This window comes from Phalacrocorax carbo, chromosome 2 (assembly GCF_963921805.1).
Source record: "Phalacrocorax carbo chromosome 2, bPhaCar2.1, whole genome shotgun sequence".
NCBI classification, from domain to species: Eukaryota; Metazoa; Chordata; class Aves; order Suliformes; family Phalacrocoracidae; genus Phalacrocorax; species Phalacrocorax carbo.
Window position 1 is genome coordinate 92,640,307 of NC_087514.1, and position 19,045 is coordinate 92,659,351.

Here is a 19,045-nt window from a genome sequence, read left to right on the forward strand (position 1 = left end):
GAAAGGAGAGGCTGTTGCCTATTCCTTCTCTCTCTGACCTCTCTGCATTTTGCAGGATGGGGAAGGTTTCCCCTAGCTTTTGTTTTGTTTTTTTCCTCAGTGCTACCTTTGAGGTCTTTGAGCTAAGCCCAGGGATTTTTGTGATCTTGGCAGTAGATCCCAAACAGTCAGTGAGGGGCTTGAAGAAGAACTGCCTTAGAAGGTGGAAGCTGATGGCTTCAGAAGATCAAAGGCACTTTGCACCAGCAGGCTCTCCAGTCCTGTCCTTTTCAGTAACCCCATGGGACCTGATTTCATGGCTGAACCCCTTTGCTTTTTGCTCTGTCTCTTGTCATCTTTGAATTCACTGTTCAACTGAGAATTCAAAGTATATATCAAATTCGGTTCGAGGTTAAAAAAAACAACTGAGAAGTTAAAGGAGGAAAGTGTTTTAAGCTTCATTCCTTAAAACCAATGGTACAAGATTTTTTTAACTTCATAGACACTTGTAGGTCATCCTCCAACTGGGTCAAGTCTACAGATAATGTACCTCGTGAAAAGTTAATGGAGCTTTGCTCATTTGTACCTGCTGACCCAATGGCTTGCCATTTTTTTCTCCTCTTTTCGATTGATAAAAACCTAACTAACTGGGTTGGGATCTGACAGTCTGAGAAAGCACCCTTGACTTGTTTTGCCGCTGATAGCACTCTGGGTTTTCACCTGCACACCTGCCTTCCCCTACATCTAAGACTGAAAAAGAGGCCAGGAAAGGCTGGAGTCAGGAGACCGGTGCCAAAGGTTTAAAAAGATACAGCTCTGCCACTTAAAGCTGTGATTTCACTATAGATTAGGCGTTCATCTGTTCTCCAGTGCCCACTTTTTGAAAATACTTCCCTATCTCTTGAGACTGATGTAAGGACAAAATACAGTCACATTTGTGAGGTGCTCAGAAGTCAGGGTTACTAGTCTGTGGTTATAAGATATTGCCTACTTTTGGTTGTCTTAAGGCTCTGGGAGACTTTTTCCCTCAGTTTAAGCATCTGTGGGACAGGACGCAAACATGTGAGCCTGAGATTTCAGACCTTCTGGCCCTGCCTGCTATTGAAGCAAAAGAAAACTCTGAGTGAGGCTGTGGGTACAAGTGCTATTTTCATCTGGGATGTGCGTTCCATAAGTATTTTGAAAATCCTACTCTGTGTCTGAGTCAGCAATGCAGCATTTGGCCCGTAGTGAGGTACCTACTCACTGAGCCTTTTGCCAGCAGCAAGCAGACAAACCCAAAGCTTTTAGTCTGGGCTGTGATTTCACTGATGTCATGTTAGTCTGAAATACAGATGAATATGACTCTGTTTTGGATACCAAGTTGTCTTCCAGCACCTCAAGATGTACATTCATCTTCAACAAGATTGGAGGATTTCAGTGGTTAGGAGTACTGTGGGATTCTCTTTATCCATTTAGGCCAGTTATATTGGCAATAGTAGCGGATAAAGGCAAACAAACAGGGTCCTGTTACCATAGTTACCACTTTCCTGGGCTTATAAACTAGGTAAGTGATGGGGATATTCTGAGCTGTAAATGGTGTGATAGCAATAAATGGCAGATCAGTGCACGGGTAGACTTATTGTAGGGGGAGAGAAGTGGCAGAGCCTGTAGCATGGGCACTTTAGTTCACACTTCTGTCAGCCACTTTCCTCTCTGAGGGGTGAGCTGAGCTCAGGGAAAATGTTTGGAAATAAATGTGGGAAGAGAGAAGACAGACCTGAAAGGTGCTGCTTTGGGGTGCCAGGCTTGCTCGTCTTCCCCTTTTCTCTTTCTTTGGGTCTCTTAAAAGAAGATACATCCCTTGCCACCACCTCGGGGTGCCTTGCTTTCCCTGCCAGGCTAAGCAGATGCTGGGGCTACAGTGAGCAACCTGAGGAAGGTCTGAGTTGGGAGGTAGAAACTGTCAGTCCCTGGGTGCATTCCCCTTCTCCCCCACCTGCCTTAAAGTGTTTTCTTCAGTCATTGCTACAGTCTGAGCCGCTACCCAACCAGGGGAATGAGCAGGTTGTGGCTGTGTTATTTGTGCTGCCAAGTGTAGTTGTCAGTTCTGGGGCAGGAGCAGGGAGGAAGGGGAAGGCTGAGCCCTGCTTATCCAGGGTCTGCTCCTGTCCTTCCCACATCCCCCCTGAGTCTCAGGTCCCCTTGGGAGTAGCTGCAGTGGCCTGAGGAGGCTCAGGTAGTGGGAGAGAAGGTAAGCAGCATCTCTAAAAAGCTAGAGGAGGCTGTAAAGAGTGGCGAAGGGGATGTGGGGGAGCCACAGGGTTCAGGCATGCCTGCCTGCCCTCCACCTTCTCTCCTCGTAGCCTTCACCCATAGGTGGTGGGAAGGTGCAGGAGGTAGTCCCCCAGGCAAGCTGTCCTCCAGCTGGGGAGGGCAGATTCTCAAGGCTGGGCTAGAAGGACTTAGTAAGAGAAGAACATTTGCCTGGAGATGTTCAGAACTGGATAAGGCTCTGAGCACCTGGATCTGATTTTGAAGTCACCTCTGCCTTGAGCATGGACTTGGTCTAGAGACCTCCATAAGTCCCTTCCAGCTAAAGCTGTTCTGTGACTTGTCTTCTTTTCCACTTAATCTTTGACTCTGAAAATCAAGTGCTGAGGTTAAATCAGAGTTTGTGTTTGGAGCTGGCGAGTAGCAGTACACTTTGTGGTTTTTTTGCTGCCCTGAAGATATAGCTGGAGGGAATGCACCTAATTCAGTCAGCTCTGTCTTTTAATGTTTGCATTTGACACAAAGCACGTGTGTTTTATTCCTTTCTTATCATCTGTTCCAAAGTTATTGCTCTGTGTTTATAACTAGGATGCTCTCCAAAGAGCTGCATCTATGGAGGATATTGCCATTTTCAACAGCAAATTGCTATCTATCTTCTGAAGGTCCCTCTCAATCTCCTCAAAGATTTGCTTAAGTAAAAGCTCTCTCAACCATTTCAGTCAAAATGGATTGGTTTAGCCAAGCCCTGCAATTTAAATCATTTGAGCTACTCAGGTGCAATGTGCTAAGGATAGCTGAGGAATCCCTTGAGCCGAAAGGACAGTAACTGCTGGCAGTGACATGTAGGTAGGGGACTGGAGATTGCACCCCTTGTGGATGGCACAGCTGAGGCTGGAAGAGGATATTTGGCTAGAATGGCTGTGAAGTCAGACACAGTTACGAGCCTACTGCTCCTCTTGGGATACTACTTTTTATGCTGGTAGACAACTCTTATGTTGAAAGAAGCACTCCTGAATTACAATGAAGTGAGGAGGATGAGGGCAGTCATTCTTATCTGCCATATATTTTGTTCCATGTAATTCTTCAGGCCTCAGAGGGAAGCTTTCTGTCCTTGAAATATATATCCAAGGCTGCATTCAACTGATTTCAAACTTCAATGTGCATTGGGAAGTGAATTCTGAACGTCATTTGCCAAAGTGTGTTATTAAAAACAACATGCTTACACTGAGAATGATCCGTGGGTGAAGCAGTCTTGAATAATCTGAGCAAACTTCAGAAGTAACCTTAAGACTGAAGGAATTCCACCGAAGTATATTTTTCTACCTATCCCAAGCAGAATGGGTAAAGACAAACGTGCTGACTGGTCTCAGCTCACCTTGGGGAGATCAAGTGAGAAGGAAATACTCAGTATGTACCTTTCCACCTTCCCACACAGAGGGTGCAATCCAAACCTTTTTTAGCTTCATGGTTGCCACATCCTGGGATGCTGTTGTATCGTCAGTCACATAGAGAAAAGACAGATGCTGAGACTGAGTCTATGCCAGTAAATCCAAGCATGCCTGGCAGCCTTCCTTGGCCCTGGGAGATGATTGTCTATGCTGGTAAACTGCTAGCACATTCTCTGGCATAAACATGGCCCATTGCAACTGACACTCTCTCTGAACAATTTTTGGGCCTGGTCTGGCAACTGGAGTGTTCTAGGGACCATGACCATACCCGATAGGCAGTTTGCTTGCTGCCACTTTGTTTAGGAGACTAGTTCACTAGCAGATTGCTCTCCGCCAGCTGGCCTGGATGTTTGGTCCTAATGTAATAATGGTCTAGTTTCTGGTATGGATATAGCCTGACTATAACCCAGCATGGGGTGTGCATGTGCCGTACTGGAGTTCAGCATGGAGCATGTTAGCTATTCAATAGCCTACGCAGATGTGTCTGTAGAACTCCTGGACTTTCATGCTATGTTGCCTTGGAGGAGAGAGAGGTGGGACAACTGGGGCAAATTCTGCCATGGTGGGTCTTGGGAACATGCTAACAGGGGGAGGGTAGAGGTGCCCAAAGCCTCAGTGTGTTCAGTTGGCCCTTGCCAACCTAGGATCCTTGCAAATGAGCACAAATCCTGCCTGACTCACAGAATGATGAGAACGAAAAATCACAAAGGGAGTGAGTTTTCCATGGTGCTATCTCATTCCTAGAAGTTTTCTTATAGGCAAGGGGAGAGCAGGGATACTTTACCCATGAGACCAAGTTGGAGGCTTGACTGTGCCATCTCTGCTTAAGCGTCTCAGGACAGGTTGTTGAGAATATCCACCTAATGAGGCTAAGCTCAAGAATTCTGTTCAAAATACAAGTGCTGAGGCACTTGTATCATGCCTTGACCCTCACAGCTATGTTCCTGAGATTTGACGTGGTTCTTGTACTTTCATCATCTTAACGTTTCCAGAGTTGTATTGCAATATTTACTGTACAGAGTATTTTGGGGGCTGGAAGATAAAAAACCCTGTAGTATTCCGAGGTATGTTGGTGCTTGACTGAGCCAGAGACAAATAGTAGGCTACAGCCAGGGTAAGGAAGTTTCTTAGGCAATTTATGGCTCAGACATTCATTTGATGTCTGTCTGGTGGCCTTCAAGCTGCTTATGGGACAGGGTCCTTTTCCTGTGCACACCAGCTGTCATGGGTTCTCCCCAGCTAGGCAGTGGCTCACAATGCTCACTACCTCTCACCCAACATCTGCAGGTCTCTGGGACCTTGCAACAGCTCATAGCGCAAGAGTTCACAGTGCTGAGGAAAGCTTTCCCAGCAGGGAGGCTTAATTCTGCATCTGGCACCTACACAGCCCAGTCTAATATACACAGACTCCACCATGAATTGACACTCCTGAGCTATCTTGCTGTGTGTGACCTTTGTCTAGCTATCTCTTCTTCTTTTGCACATATAAATAAACCTGGGTTTGCAGTAAACTGTACTTTATGTACAGTGCAATCGACCATAATTTACGTACAAAATAAAGCAGCACAGAGCACTGCAGATGATTTGTGGTCATTAATAGTTGAACTTAATTCTTCTCATTAGGCTAAAGGGGCAAACTGCACATGCTATCGTGGTTTCAGTCTTTCCATCATCTGTGTTGCTTTCCTGTTCAGTTATAGGTACTTTCGTCCTGCTGCGATCTCCACGTCTCTATGAATTTCTACAGTATTTACAACACTGTATAAAGAATGGACAACCCATTTTCTGTGTGCAAGACATTACCATTATCCTTCTGTGCAAAGTATCTTCCGAGGTACCACTAGGTTATCCAGATGTGCTAAGAAACCAGTCTGTTTGCTGACATATTCTAATTATAAACTTGCATCCTTTGGATAATGCTTGTCTAATTCTCAAATCCTTGTAAATTGATTTCCATTTTCCCTATAAACTTCTTGTTTTCCCTCTTCTCCCCCAGTCTTGGTGTCAACTGTTAATAAAATTAATGTTTTCTTCTACTTCTGCTTCCAGATAACTGCTGAAAATGTTAAACAAACCAGAGCTCTGGCAGGACCCCACTAGACGCTTGATCCAAACATATCATCTTACAACTCTGATAAAAGGATCTGTTGGATTTTCTTTCAGATGAGATAGTACATTCGTATTCATTGCAACCACTGTTAATGTGAGTAGAAAGCGCTGAGATCTAAATTAGGTAGATAAGTCATTACGACGAGTCTATTTCCAAGAAAGAGCAGCATGAAAAATGGAGAGCCATGGACAATTTGCATCGAGTGCAGACTTTATTTCATGTTAGGTGGTGCTAACAGCATGAGTTTGCAAGTTATTGAGTAACAGGCGGTAGGAACTGCTGGGCCGTGAAGACTCTTGTATTGCCGTATTTATTGGTATAGGGCTGGAGAGAATTGCTCTGAGACATCTCTTCCTGGGCTGACCGGTACATGCAGAAGAAAAAAGAGAACGAGAAGAACAATACCCATTTGTCCCCTCATGATATTTGGGTACAGGGTTTTATTTGGGTTTCTTCTTGACTCTCCCGAACATCTTCAATTGGCATATTTTCCACTGCCATTTAAAAATACTGCTTTGTCATAAAAAGATTCATAAAAAGAATAAACAAGACAATAAAAATATATTAAACAAATCTGATGGATTAAAAAAAGATAGTCAGTGCCCACACACTATCTTCATCTCACAGTTCAAAGCCACTGCTGAGTGCCTCAGCACGCTGCTTGAGTAGAAGTCACGAAGAGCACAGATTGCTTGGCAGGGCATCTGCCACATCTGACACAGAGGCTTGTCTCTCAAAGGACTGCAAGTTTGGCTCTCAAATACTGCTTTCTCCTTGTAGGTCTCCCTGTGTTTTGCCTGCTGGCAGGCAAGCTGCCTTTCGTTAGTGCCTTCGTTCCCGTCTAATTGTGTCCCTTGCTTTGGGCCTGATCCAAGGCCAACGGGGAGACTTTCGCTGGCTCCAGTCAGCTTTTGGAGCAGCCTTTTTGAAGGGAAAGGCTGGCAAAAAGGCCATGCAGAGAGCTATGAAGTGCTTATGCCTGTTCTCTTTGAGCTTAATGCTGCTCTGCGCTCTGAAGTGTTCATGTATAAGGTAAAAAATAATAAAAAAAAGTTAAAAGAAAAGAAGAAAGTGCAAAGCCAGGAGAAAGAGGGCAGGGGAACCTGATCCTGCATGAACTGGAGTGCAGCTGCATAGCCTTGAGCGATGTTGTGCAGAGTAGCAAAAGTGAGGCCCAAAAGGGGAACGCTTAACTAAGTACCTCACCAGCACTACGAGATGCTTACACTCATGTCTCTTCAGACATGCCTGCTGTGAGGCTGGGTGGGAGTATTAAGAGATCCTGAGATTTAATGCTTTATGGAGAAAAGGACAAAACAAGCATTTAACTTGCACCTGCGCACGAGCCCCTGCTGGGACTGGCATGAATACATTCTTAGCATGTGTGATGCTGCGTGGCCATGGCTTTTCACAGGCCAGTGGATATTTTCTAGGCTAGCAAACTCAGTGTTTCTTGAGTAGTTGAGGGTGATAAACAACCTGAATTGCATTAAATGAAAAAGGTGCTGCAAAAGCAGGTAAAGAGAGAACAGGGCAAGCTAAAGTCAAGTAACATGCTAGAAAAATACTTCTTTTGTACCGTCAGCAGTGATGGAATGAAGCGAGAGCTGAATGATACCAGACAGTAAATAGTATGGAATCAGTACTAGTGAACTGAGAATTTGTACAGAGCCAAAAGATTTCAGCAACGTGACAAGCAGCAACATTTTTCCTCAAGTGCAGTTCAGGGATTTGAACTGCTGTTCAGGGATACTATCTAACATTTTGCTCCTTTTCAAAGTAGCAACATACACATGTGGAAAGAGAAGGGTGAAACACATCGGCAAGTAGGATCCCTACATCAGACTTATGGTGTATCTGGGTGTGCCAGGGCTGAGCACGGGGTACGTCTCTATTTGTTGCTGCCTCCCAGTAAAGAGCACCTCTCTGCAAATATTACCCAGGGCCTCAGTAATGGACCCAGGAGGGAAATTTTAAAGAGCATGGCATACCTGAGGGGTTAAAGGCATTTTCTTATGGACTGAACTTAAACAGGAGTTTTCCCATTCTGAGTTCAAGAAACCCAGCTGGGATGCTTGAAGGCAGCTGTCATGGATGGCAGGAAGAGCGAACTTCCTTCCCCAGACCCAGGGCTCGCATGGTCCTTAGCCCAAGGGTATAATGAAAGCTGGAGGAACCACACTGACAAACGTGATGTTGTGGAAGGTTTCCCTGAGTAAGAAACATTTCACTGTGAATGAGCTCCATGGGGAACCCAGAGTTAGGCTACACAGAAAATGAGAGGAAAGTCAAGCAAATATGGAAAGGAGAGGTAAAGAAATAGCCAAAGATAGTATCTAAAAGAGGGAGGAAAAAATACAAGTATTAAGTCAAGGGGAAGTAAGATGAATGAAGACCGGGAGAGGAAAGAACCCAGAATTAATGGTTACTCTTGGGTACTGTCATTTTATTTCATTTTCAGTCAATTTACTTAATGATGAACTGGCTGTCTAGTGAAAATATATAGCTTTTGGAGACTTTTGAAAAATATTAACGTATTTTGAAACTGAAAATATGAGACTGACATGTTTTGTTGGCTCTGTTATTTGGATGCTTATATTTGACACATTCCTTCAGGCATTGTTTTGTCAGTGGTCATTAGGGTAACGTTTTCATGGCATATGTGTGTGTGAGAGCCAGGGAGGAGGAAGAGGAGAAAGAGCAGCTTTTCCCAAATGAGGGTCATAACCCACAAGCTTAGTAGGTCAGAGTTGTTTTTTAAAAAAAAAAAAAAAGGAATTTTAATTTCCCTTCCTCCATGGAATGGGACTGGATGAAAGTGTGACAGGCACACAATCCACTGGCTGCCCTCAATTTTCCTGTCTTCAGGAATGGGGTTTTTTACCATCTATGCTGAAATGAAAAATGCCAATGCTGGTAGCTCATTACAGTTTAGGAAACGAGACGAGGACATTTTTCCCAATACCAAGAATCTTTATAGGACAAACAGGTTGCTCCTTGACACGTGCTTCTAGGCTGCCGCTGTGCCCCTCGGTATCTTAGTGCTGGCAACTTTGTCATGTCTCTGCTGTGCAGCACAGATGCCTTGGTTATTAACTGCACCGTGCTGGCACAGGAAGGACAACTGCACAACAGCTTTTGCTTTAAAACCAGATAAAGTCCCCACAGCTTGAGCCGAGGAAGAACCTCTTAGAGCTCTGGTGGTAACAATGGCAGTAAGGGCTTCCCAAAACCAGGCAGACACACACATACATGTGCAAGTCTGGCAGCCAGAGGGCAATTGCCATACATGCCCCAGCCCTTGCCTTCCCCATACTACTTGCTCCAGAAAATTCTGGTGATTTTAACAAATGCAGATTTCATAATGTTTGAAGCGAGGATTGAATCAGAGATCTGGAGTCTGGACATTAAAAATAATGTTGTTTGGATTGCCTAAATAAGGGTTCAGTTGCTCATTTCTGGCACACTAGTAAGCTTGCTAGAGAAAGCTAGCTCAATCTCTGAGCTTGGGAGAAGTGATGGGGTGGTTGTTTGTTTGTTCAGAAGTATGTATGCAGCTTCCAAGAAAGCCAGCAGGGCTGCACATGTGTATCTGCAGGGAAGAATTCCCATCTCTCATGTAAAACACATCCTTCTTATACCTTAGCTAGAGAGAGAATCCACCATTCCCTATCCATCAAAGTATTTTCTGCCAAGCAGTGTGAAATGGTCTGATGAATGGCAGATGATTTAAAACTTCCTTGGTATCAGTTGAAAACTGATGGCTCTTCCAACCAGGCAGCAGTCTACATCAGATGCTGGTGCAGGACATAAGCATCTGACCCCTCTAATAAGTATGAAAGTGCCGGGCGGTATGACGGACGTGATGTGCGAGCCAGGAGAGGGACCGCAGCTTGTGGGTCACACCTCACACCAGCCTCAGCAGCCAGGTGTTGGGTCCTACGACGAAGCCTAGCGTGCAGATCTGGAGAGCCCTTTTCTGGGCTGACCAGTGGATAATGTGGAAAAGGGGTGCAGTGGGACCAGTTTAGCGCTTGACATATATATTGAGGAAATTCACACCTCCTTGTGCAAACAGATGCCTATATTAGGCAGACTTAATGGTGGTTGGGTCCTTCACTGTAGGAGGAAGCTGCAAAAGTTTTGCCTAAACTCTTTTTTTTCTCCCCCTCAGCATGGATTTGTTTAACTGATGCAAACCTCGATGACACCTTGAGTGAGCTTTAAGCGACTGCTCCTTACTGTGCTGTGCAATGGCCTGGAAGCACCACATTGCTGTGACTCAGGAGAAGGGAGAAGACTTTTTCCCTGGAGAGGCAGTACCCTCCACCTGAAGTGTGGTATCTTCTTTATCTGTCTTGACAGTTCACTTACAATCAGTGGAATATATTCTTTCAGCTTGAGTAGATGGTTTAAACTGATTTGCTTGTTTAAGCTAATTTATGCTAATCTGAAGTAGCTCTATTACTACCCAAAACAGCACCTAACAACTTTTTCATAGATTTAATGAAAACTCTGTATGAAATTGGGCTATAAGTTAAATTAAAAAGCCCTGACAGCTAACATGCACAAACCTCTCAATAATGCTGTGGAAACAGTACTTTGTTGCCTCTCATAACGTAATAAAAGCATGCTCATGTTTAAAGAACTACAACAAAATTGAAGGCTTCAGGATATAGTGGGTTGAAAAACAACCCATGATGCCTCTGACAGGAAATACTTTTATTTCTTTAAATAAAAAGGAGCATGAAAAATGCCATACAGCCTTGAAATTATGAATATAAATTGCAGAAAATTACGATGTGAGTATATGCATTTGTTGGTGTTGACTCAGAGAGGTCTTTTGGCTCTTCAGTGGCTCACAGCTGGAAAACGTTTAGAGATAGGGAGCCTTGTTAGCCTGTTATTAGTTTCTCCTATCATGTCTCATGGGTAACATCAAAAATACAATATGGCTTTATTCCCTTGTCACTCCATTAGATTTAAAGTTAAACTTCCATCCTACCATGAGCTTTAAAACAGAGCCTTGATTTGCATATTCTCCTGTACTACAGCAAAAACTGTAAGAAACGTTACAAAAATACAAACATAGGTTTGAATTATGACCATTTTTAGATGATTCAATTAGCTGCTAATAGGTGTTCACAGTGGTATGTTGTAATGGGAAGTCAGGTTGTAGTTAATGGTTACCATAAGTTAGAACCGTGTTAAAAACAGCCGTCCTGTTTGGCTCAGCCATACAATCAGAGCTCTGTCTCTAGAAGTTAGTATGGTGTACTGAATAGGCAGGAACCTGGGCTTTTGCTGGTAATTTTATTGCTTTCCCCCTAGTGCTCAGTTGATATGAATAGTAATGGCTCTGCGGAACTGTGCAAAGAAGAGCCCTATTAACCCCCGATGATCCTCAGGAGGAATTTTGCATCCCTGTAGGGTGCTTGTTACTGCAATTATGTTTTCCATTATGGATTGTCTTTGGAATGTGCAACCCGCATACAAAAAATCAGATAGCTATGAGTATGACTTAGTTCATCACAAGCATGAGGAATGATCTCGTTGATGGTTTAGAATATTAAAACACAGGTAGCCACGGTAGAAAGTTAGAGAAATGGAAAAGAGACTCGTCATCTGATCTTTCCATCTGTGCTACATTTCAAAGATAATTTCACTATTCTGTCCAAACACGTGCTACCATGTTACAGAATGTTCTGTCTTAGTCAGGCTATTAAGTGACATATGATTATGAAAGGAAAGGTTATTACATGAAAGACATACAGTGTGCAGACAAGCCAAATATACAGTGGTATTAACCATTGCAGGCACATTCACATATCAGCATGTACCAATATAGCGGGGGCGTGTCTTGCAATATGTCTGGTATGTGAATCTGCTGATCCTACTAATTAATATTTATTTTTTGTATTACAACAGCATCTAGAGATCTTAATTAAGGCTCTGCTGAGCTTATTGCTGTACACGTATAACAAAAGGCAGGCATTGCCCCAAAGAGCTCCCAGTCTATCCAGATGGCATAAATGAACAGGGATGGAGACAGGAGCAAAAGTTAAAACTTAGCCAAGGCTATGCTGAGCTGAAAGTGGGATCCTCAGCTCCGAGTGAGGTACCTGAGCTCCACAGATGATGCACAGAAAGAACAAGGCATTTAAGATGAGGAATGGCAGCAGCTAACATACTAAGCACCATGCCAGCTAGCTGGTAAAACGTGGTGAAAGTTTATTCCTTAGACTGTCCTCTTTCCCCAGGCAAGATTCAGAGCCCAGAGGGCTTTTAGGGAGCCAAATACCACAACCCTGTCCCTAGGTGTCAGCCCCAGGTAAGGCTAGGGGACAGCTGGGTGCATACCCTGCCGCTGTTCGAACTTGCATCTCTCAAATGAGCACCCAGTGGTGAGAGGGTGTCTACAGATGGTGAGAAGTGGTGACGTTGTCTCTCAGCCCAGCTAGTGCATTTCACCTGGGACAGCGTCATGGGGAAGACTTGGAGAGGGAACTGAGAGTAGACTGGAAGCTCTAACTCCCCATCCCAATGCAGCTGTGCTTATCCTCCCTTGCTCCAGACATCCTTCCTCCCCCATGTCCCGTTACTGGAGCGGAGTCCTTGGGGAAGCCTAGAGAAAATCAGTGGAGGGCCTTACAAACTGGAAAACATGAATATTGAAATAAAAAGTTAGTGAGTGAATCTGCCAGAGGCAGGAGAAGGAAGGCTGAGCAATGTGCCTGAGAGGCAATTTAGCAGGGAGGGGCTAGGCCTAATTAATCTCTAGGATGAGGAGGTGGGTCAAGCGACAAGTGTACTACTGAGCATGCCTCAGGCTGAGCCTCTCTTTCAACACCTGCTTTATTAATACTCTAAGAGCAGTGGCACTGTCTATGGGGAAAGATTGGGTTTGGGGTGTGGTTGTGCTTCTTCTTCGTCCCTCTTTCTTCAAGCAAAGATGTCCTATGCAGGCAGACCAGGGTAGCTCTTCTGCTTACAGAGACAACCAGGACAGGGGTTTTAGTTGCACCATTGTAGGCTATGAAGTTGCCTGTAGAGATTGTCTGAGTTAGATGGGACTGCTGCTAGAACACAGGAGGATTTAATAGAGGGACAGAGAGAAAAACTCTTAAGCTCTGGGCCACAGCCATGACATTCACGCAGAAGGATGGTTATACTCCTAGCTGTAAGTCAGTGAGGCCCTGCCACAAAATAAGCTGAGACAGGATTGTCTGCTTCCACTGGAAAACAGGTTTGAGGTGCATGCTTTTAGAAGGGTGCTGGCCTTTCTCTAATGTGCCATTACAATGCTGTTGCAGCTGCAAATTTAGCTGCTATTTCTGCTGACTTTACTTGGCTGGGTCAGCGTTTTGGGCATGAACAAGCTATGTGTATGCAGACTTGCTTTTTGATTAAAAAGGAAAGCTGGTCTGGAACTTGTATCTCCTCAGGCTTTTTGAGTGGCAGATAGAATGAAATAGGCTAAAACTCTGAAACAGCAGCAAAGCTCCAGTGAGCTGGCAGCCATCAGTCTGAATGAGCAGACAGTTACTGTGAAGGCCCTTGCCCACAATAAGAAATGGGAGCAGCTGACAGATAGTTCAGCTCTCTCACTGATCCTGCTGTGAGACTGCTTCTTTCTAAATTTTTTAATGTGGGGTTCAAGGGCTTGTTGCTTCATCTTTATGTCACTTGATATGGCTTTGGTCTTAAAGATTTGGAAATGCTGTTGTAACTTTTAGGGCTGGTCAAAATACAGGGCAGCCTGGATGGATCTCATGAGTGCATTTGGAAATTTTTGGAACAAAGCCTAAGGAGGTAGTTTAGCCCTGTGAATGTTGAGAGAATCACAGTTCAGCAAGCTCCACAACTGGTTTCAAGGGGGATATTAAAAAATTTGGGAAGGTTCAGTGAAAAGTTACAAAAGCAACCAAGAGAGTGGAAATAAAAAAAACCCCAAACCCTCATGACAGCAAAAGATGTGAGGGGAGTTCTACTCATTTAGCTTTCAAACAAGTCACTAGTTGCAGGCTAAAGATACCTGAGTAGGATCAGCGATGCAATAGGAAGAGTTCTGCAGTTCAGTAGACATAGGTGTAACAACAATATGGTGTTGGCCGGGAGTTGAAGCTAAGCACCTTCAGACTGAAAACCAGGTGCACATTTTTAACAGTGAGGGTAATTAACCATTGGAACAACTTACTAAGGATTGTGGTAGATTTTCCATGATTGCATGTTTATTGTGGTTGTTGTTCAACCACAGCTATTGAACTTGAAGTAAGAATTACTTAGCATAATCTTACAGTCCACGTTGTTCTAGATGTCAGACAAAATGATCTCAGTTAAGTCCCTCTGGCCTTAATAACCCAGCATTTGTGTAGGATGGGGAAGTTTATTTCTGCATCCTAGCACAACAGCCACAGGCGCTGACGTGGCTGCTGGTGATATTATGGAAAGGGAAGATTTGTAAGAGTTTGAGTCTCCAGGCACGCCAGCTCAAATCCAAACAGGCTAGCCAGGTCTGAGAGGGACCATAGTGAATGTGGTGTTGAAACGTAAGCAAACTGCGTTTAATCAACACATTTCTGGATGGGTGTGCTACCTGCAAACTGGAGCTGGGTACCCCAGGTCTCAAAAGAGACTCTTTGGTCCTTGGAGAATGGGTTTAGTCTGGAAGACAGTTACAAGGAGTGAAGTCCTCAGAAGTGGTCTGCTTCACACTGCTTGTGCTCTGTTTCACACAGCTAGTGCTGCTGAAATGAAGCTATTCAGCTGCTGACAGGCAGGATGGGACACTGAAGACTTTGATCAAAAAACAATTCCACATTCGGGTCCCGCCCCTTTGGACTTGGTAGCAGAGTCAGAAACACTCCTGAAGAGACCTAGGCAGCAAATTTCTGCATAGCTTGTCTTTCTGAGCCAGAATCTCAATTACTGTTTTCTAAGGAGAACCCTTTGAGCTTCTGACAGCCTTTGAGAGCACTGGAGGTTGACTTGGGACTGTAGCCCTCATGTTACTGTCTTGTTTTACATATACACATATCCTCAGAGGGGTAATATTTGAAAGGAAAAATGGTGCAAAGTCTTTGAAAGCAAAGCTGCAGAAAAATTATATCTTACAGCTCAAATCTGCCTTTGAAGCCAGAAAACTCCAGTCTGCTATGGCACTGTGCAAACTGCGTTTGACGCTTTCCTTCAGTTGACCACAGCATGAAGAGGGAAAAGTTGTGCACAAGTGGGCATTGCCTGTAAAATTATACTCATGCCAGCCTGCTTGCCTGCTTGGAACAGTGAGGGTGGATGCGTGCATCTACGAAAGTCTTCAGCTGTCCAGCTGCCCTGCCTTTTAAGATACATTGGACTTCTTGGTGGCAGTCTCGGCATGTTGCAGGGCTGCAGTAACAAAGCAGAGGTCAGTGAACTAAAGCAAACAAGCCCGCACACGTCCATGCTCAGCACACCGCCTGCCAGGGCTTGAGGTAGAGACCAGCAGATGGTTGGCGCGCTGATTCTTCCCTCCTTTATTTTGCTTTGTTACATGGAGCCAGAGTCCAAACAACGAGAAAGTGAGTGGCTTGTCTCCACATTGGAGCGTCTGCAGCTGAATTCTGAAGGATTTCTGTATATTGGGGTTTGTGTCAAGAAGTGGGACAGCTGGAAAAGGAATTGGAGCAAAAATATTCTAATCAAAATAGTTGTGCTCCTGAGGATGTTAAATCTTCTTATAATCATTTATGAAATCAAAGACTGACTTCCTCTCTAAGTGGAAAGTTGCTTCCACCAGATGGGGGTGGGAAGCAGGGGACTGAACCTGATTAAAAAAAGATCACCATTAAATGTCATTCTCCAGGAGAGGGACCTGCTGAAATGAAAGAGATTTATGTGTGAGATTTAAAGTGTCCGTGGTGTGGGAAGACTACACCAGAAGGAAAGTTTGTTTGATAATTACACTGGGAATACAGGAAGGAAAGCCTAATTCCTGTGCTGTAAGGGAGGCACGGGTTGACAAGTATAAGAGAAGTGCAGGAGTCCACATACGATTATTTATTAAGGAGTCCCATCTAGGTGTGTATGGCTGCACACAGTACAGTGCAAGAGAAACATGTGGAGATGTAGAGCACAAATTCCTCGTGCCTACAGGGAGGTAGAGAGGAAAGACTGATCATGTGCGATTAGACACCGAACTCTGGCTCTCAGGAAACAGGAGGTCAGTTCCTGCCTTGGCTGCAGATTTCCTAGGGCTAGACATTTAATATCTTTGGTCCTAGTTTCCCATCTGTAAAATGGGAATAACATTTCTTTTGGCCTTATTTGTTTAGTTTGTAAGATTGAGAAGACAGGACTCTCTTCCACTGTGTGCATATGCAGTGCCTAGCATGGTGGGGGCCCCAACTCTCCTTTAAGTTGCTAGGTGCTGCGTTGATACCAGTGTGAAAAGGGGCGGGAGAGACTGCGAAAAAAGTGAGGTTATCAAGGGAACCTTTGCCACTAGCTAGGCAGAGAGCTGTGTCCCTGACAAGGAGAAGTATGGAAGAAGGTGGAAATTGAAAATAAGGAGAAGATCAAAGGTTGTGATGGGGAAGCGGCTGAAGTTGAAGGCTGGATCTCCTGAGCACATTGAGGATTTGTTTTGAGGGAGATTATGAGAATCTGAAGTCAGCACTTGCAGAGGAACCTTGGTAATAGCTGTGTTGGCACATTTCTCATGCAGCCCTTGTCACTTAATATTAGCAATAACAAGGATGGGATCACACACTATGGGAAGCAAGGAGAGTGCAGGCAGTGCTCTCCATTAGGAAGGGTCTTGGGACTAAGTTAGGCACGGTTGTCCTGCCATGACTCTTTCCCCCTGCCAGGATCATTATTGTCACAAAGTAGTGCTTCAGGGCACCAGGACGGTGAGGCAGCATGAAGTGCAGAAGGTGCCTGGGATGAGAGATTCTTCCCATCCACATGCCAGAGAGGACTTGTGCTGTTTCCAGATTAGGCTTGATCTATGTCATTGCGGAGTTGGCAGCTTTAGAAAGGAGTTACGTGATGTTCTTGTGTGGAAAGATTGAGGAGGGAGGGATGGAAAGGAAGAGTTAACAACAGAGCTGCTCCCAGCATGTCCAGACTGCTGTTCCCAACAGCGCAGACTTCTCGCGATGCTTGTGGAGGTACAAGGGTGTCTGAGAGTCTCGTTGTCGGATGCACAGTCCTAAAAAGTGAGCAACCCACTTCAGTCTGTGCTCTAAACTGGAATCCATAGAGTGGCCTGTCTGGCAGGGCTCTGTCAATGCCCATGGGTTTGTCTGACACCAGAGACAGACCACACTTTGTTGAGGCAGTGTTGGATACTGTTGTTTCTAATTTTTCTAAAAACATGTATATCAATGGTTCGTCCAGATCTCAATTTGGAAATTAAATCTACCTTTCACTTGGAGAAAAAAAAGTCTTTAAAAAAAAAAAAGAGAGAGTAAAAAAAAATTTATTGCTTGGATATCCCAAGAGTTGGTATTTTCCCTTTTTTCCCCTCCCTCTCCCTCCTTCTCTCTCTCTCTCCCTGAAAGACCTGCCCAGTTATGAGTTTGAGAGTCTCAGGACTTGTCTACACAGGGAAATTTATCGGCATAATTATGCCAGTATAATTAGGCCGATAAATTTGCCTGTGTATACAAGCCTTAATTTTAAAAGCTCCATTGTCTCTGAGTGCAAGCCTAGTGAGCAGTTGTATTTTAGGCCCCTGAACTATGCTTGCCAGCTGTGGGCTGACTGCTGAAGTCTTTGACTGAGTTTCCTCATTTCAAAGCAGTGGGGTTCTTTGGACACTAAAAACCTGTACTAAATTAAACAGGAAGGTATCAAAGGAGTCATATTTTGCTGAAGCAACTTGCAGTTCCTTGTGAAATGTATTGACAACGGTATATAGGTCACTGCTGCCTCCTGCTTGGTGGAATGTCAGACCTGCTCCTGTCTGCATCTCTCTCTAGTCTCTGGTTTATCCGTATAACTGGCACCGTTAGCAGAGATACCCCTTTAGGTAAGGGATGGAAAATTTGTGGGTTTCAAGGTGAATCCTATGGCATAGGTGCATGCTAGATGTGATACTCATAGTCACAGAGATTTGTGCAGCACATGAATTTTGTTTTGTTTCATATACCAGTCTTTCTGTGCAATCACAGAATCGTTGGCATGGAGGTAGAAAAAGTCTGGGAAGTTTTGGAGAAGAAAAACATTTATGTAATTTTGCAGCTGATTAGCTCTTTCTCACCGTGGCTGTATACAAAAACATCTTGGACTGCACATGCAATTAGCTAGACATCTGTGAAGCTGGGTACTTACAAAGCGAACACACAGTGTGGCCTTGTGGCTCAGGCATGTTCGCTTCTCCACAGCTATTTGAAAAAGTGAAAACCCAGATGAGTTAGACTCCATTACAAAATGAGCTGGCTGAAATAATAGCCATCCCTTTCTCAAAAATAGGCATTGTCCAAAATAAAGGGCTGAGCTGGCTTCAATGTGCAGAGGAGTTTTTCTAGTGAATGCATTGTGAAGATTTGCATTTCTCTGTCAGAGAAACAGGAGAAAGCTCCTCAGGAGCATGGACAAAAGAAACAACGTTCTAGAAAGTGATGAGTGTCTAAAATAGTCCTGAAGAAACTGAGGAGCAAGAGCCTCTGAGCAAAGTTCTGGCCTAAAATGGGCCTGAATTTGTGACTGATGATCCACATACTTGTATTTAATTACCAGTGTGGGAGACTCTTGGGTGTATCGGTGTGCATGCAAAATTACAGGACATCACTGAGAGACTTGTATGTTGATGTCCTGTCCCATGTGATGCTTGCATGGAGCTGTGTATCTTCCTTTCACAGAACTTTGTCTGTAAGGTGGCTGCTCTGTTTTCTTCCTACTGGAGGTATCTCCTGAATTCCTGGGGATGGGTCTGGATTTAACAGATATTCACAGGAGCATTTTGTATTTCTAAGCCCATTTAAGATGGTAGTCTTTGTGTTAGGGTGAAGCTTTGGGGCCTGATCATGGTACAGAGAGTCCTGCTGGGCCAAGTTGGGCAGCTGTGCAGGTCAGGTCACATGTGGGTGGGAGGAGGAAGGGGTGCACATATTAGGCCCTTCCAAATCACACCGACTGGGACCTCTGGGAATGGAAAGTGTGAGCTTGACCTTGCTGTTCATGTACCCATAGGAGGGAACGTGCAATGTAGACCCCCAACCACTTGAGCATGGGCACATTTTATCATTGAATCAAGTACATCCGTGAG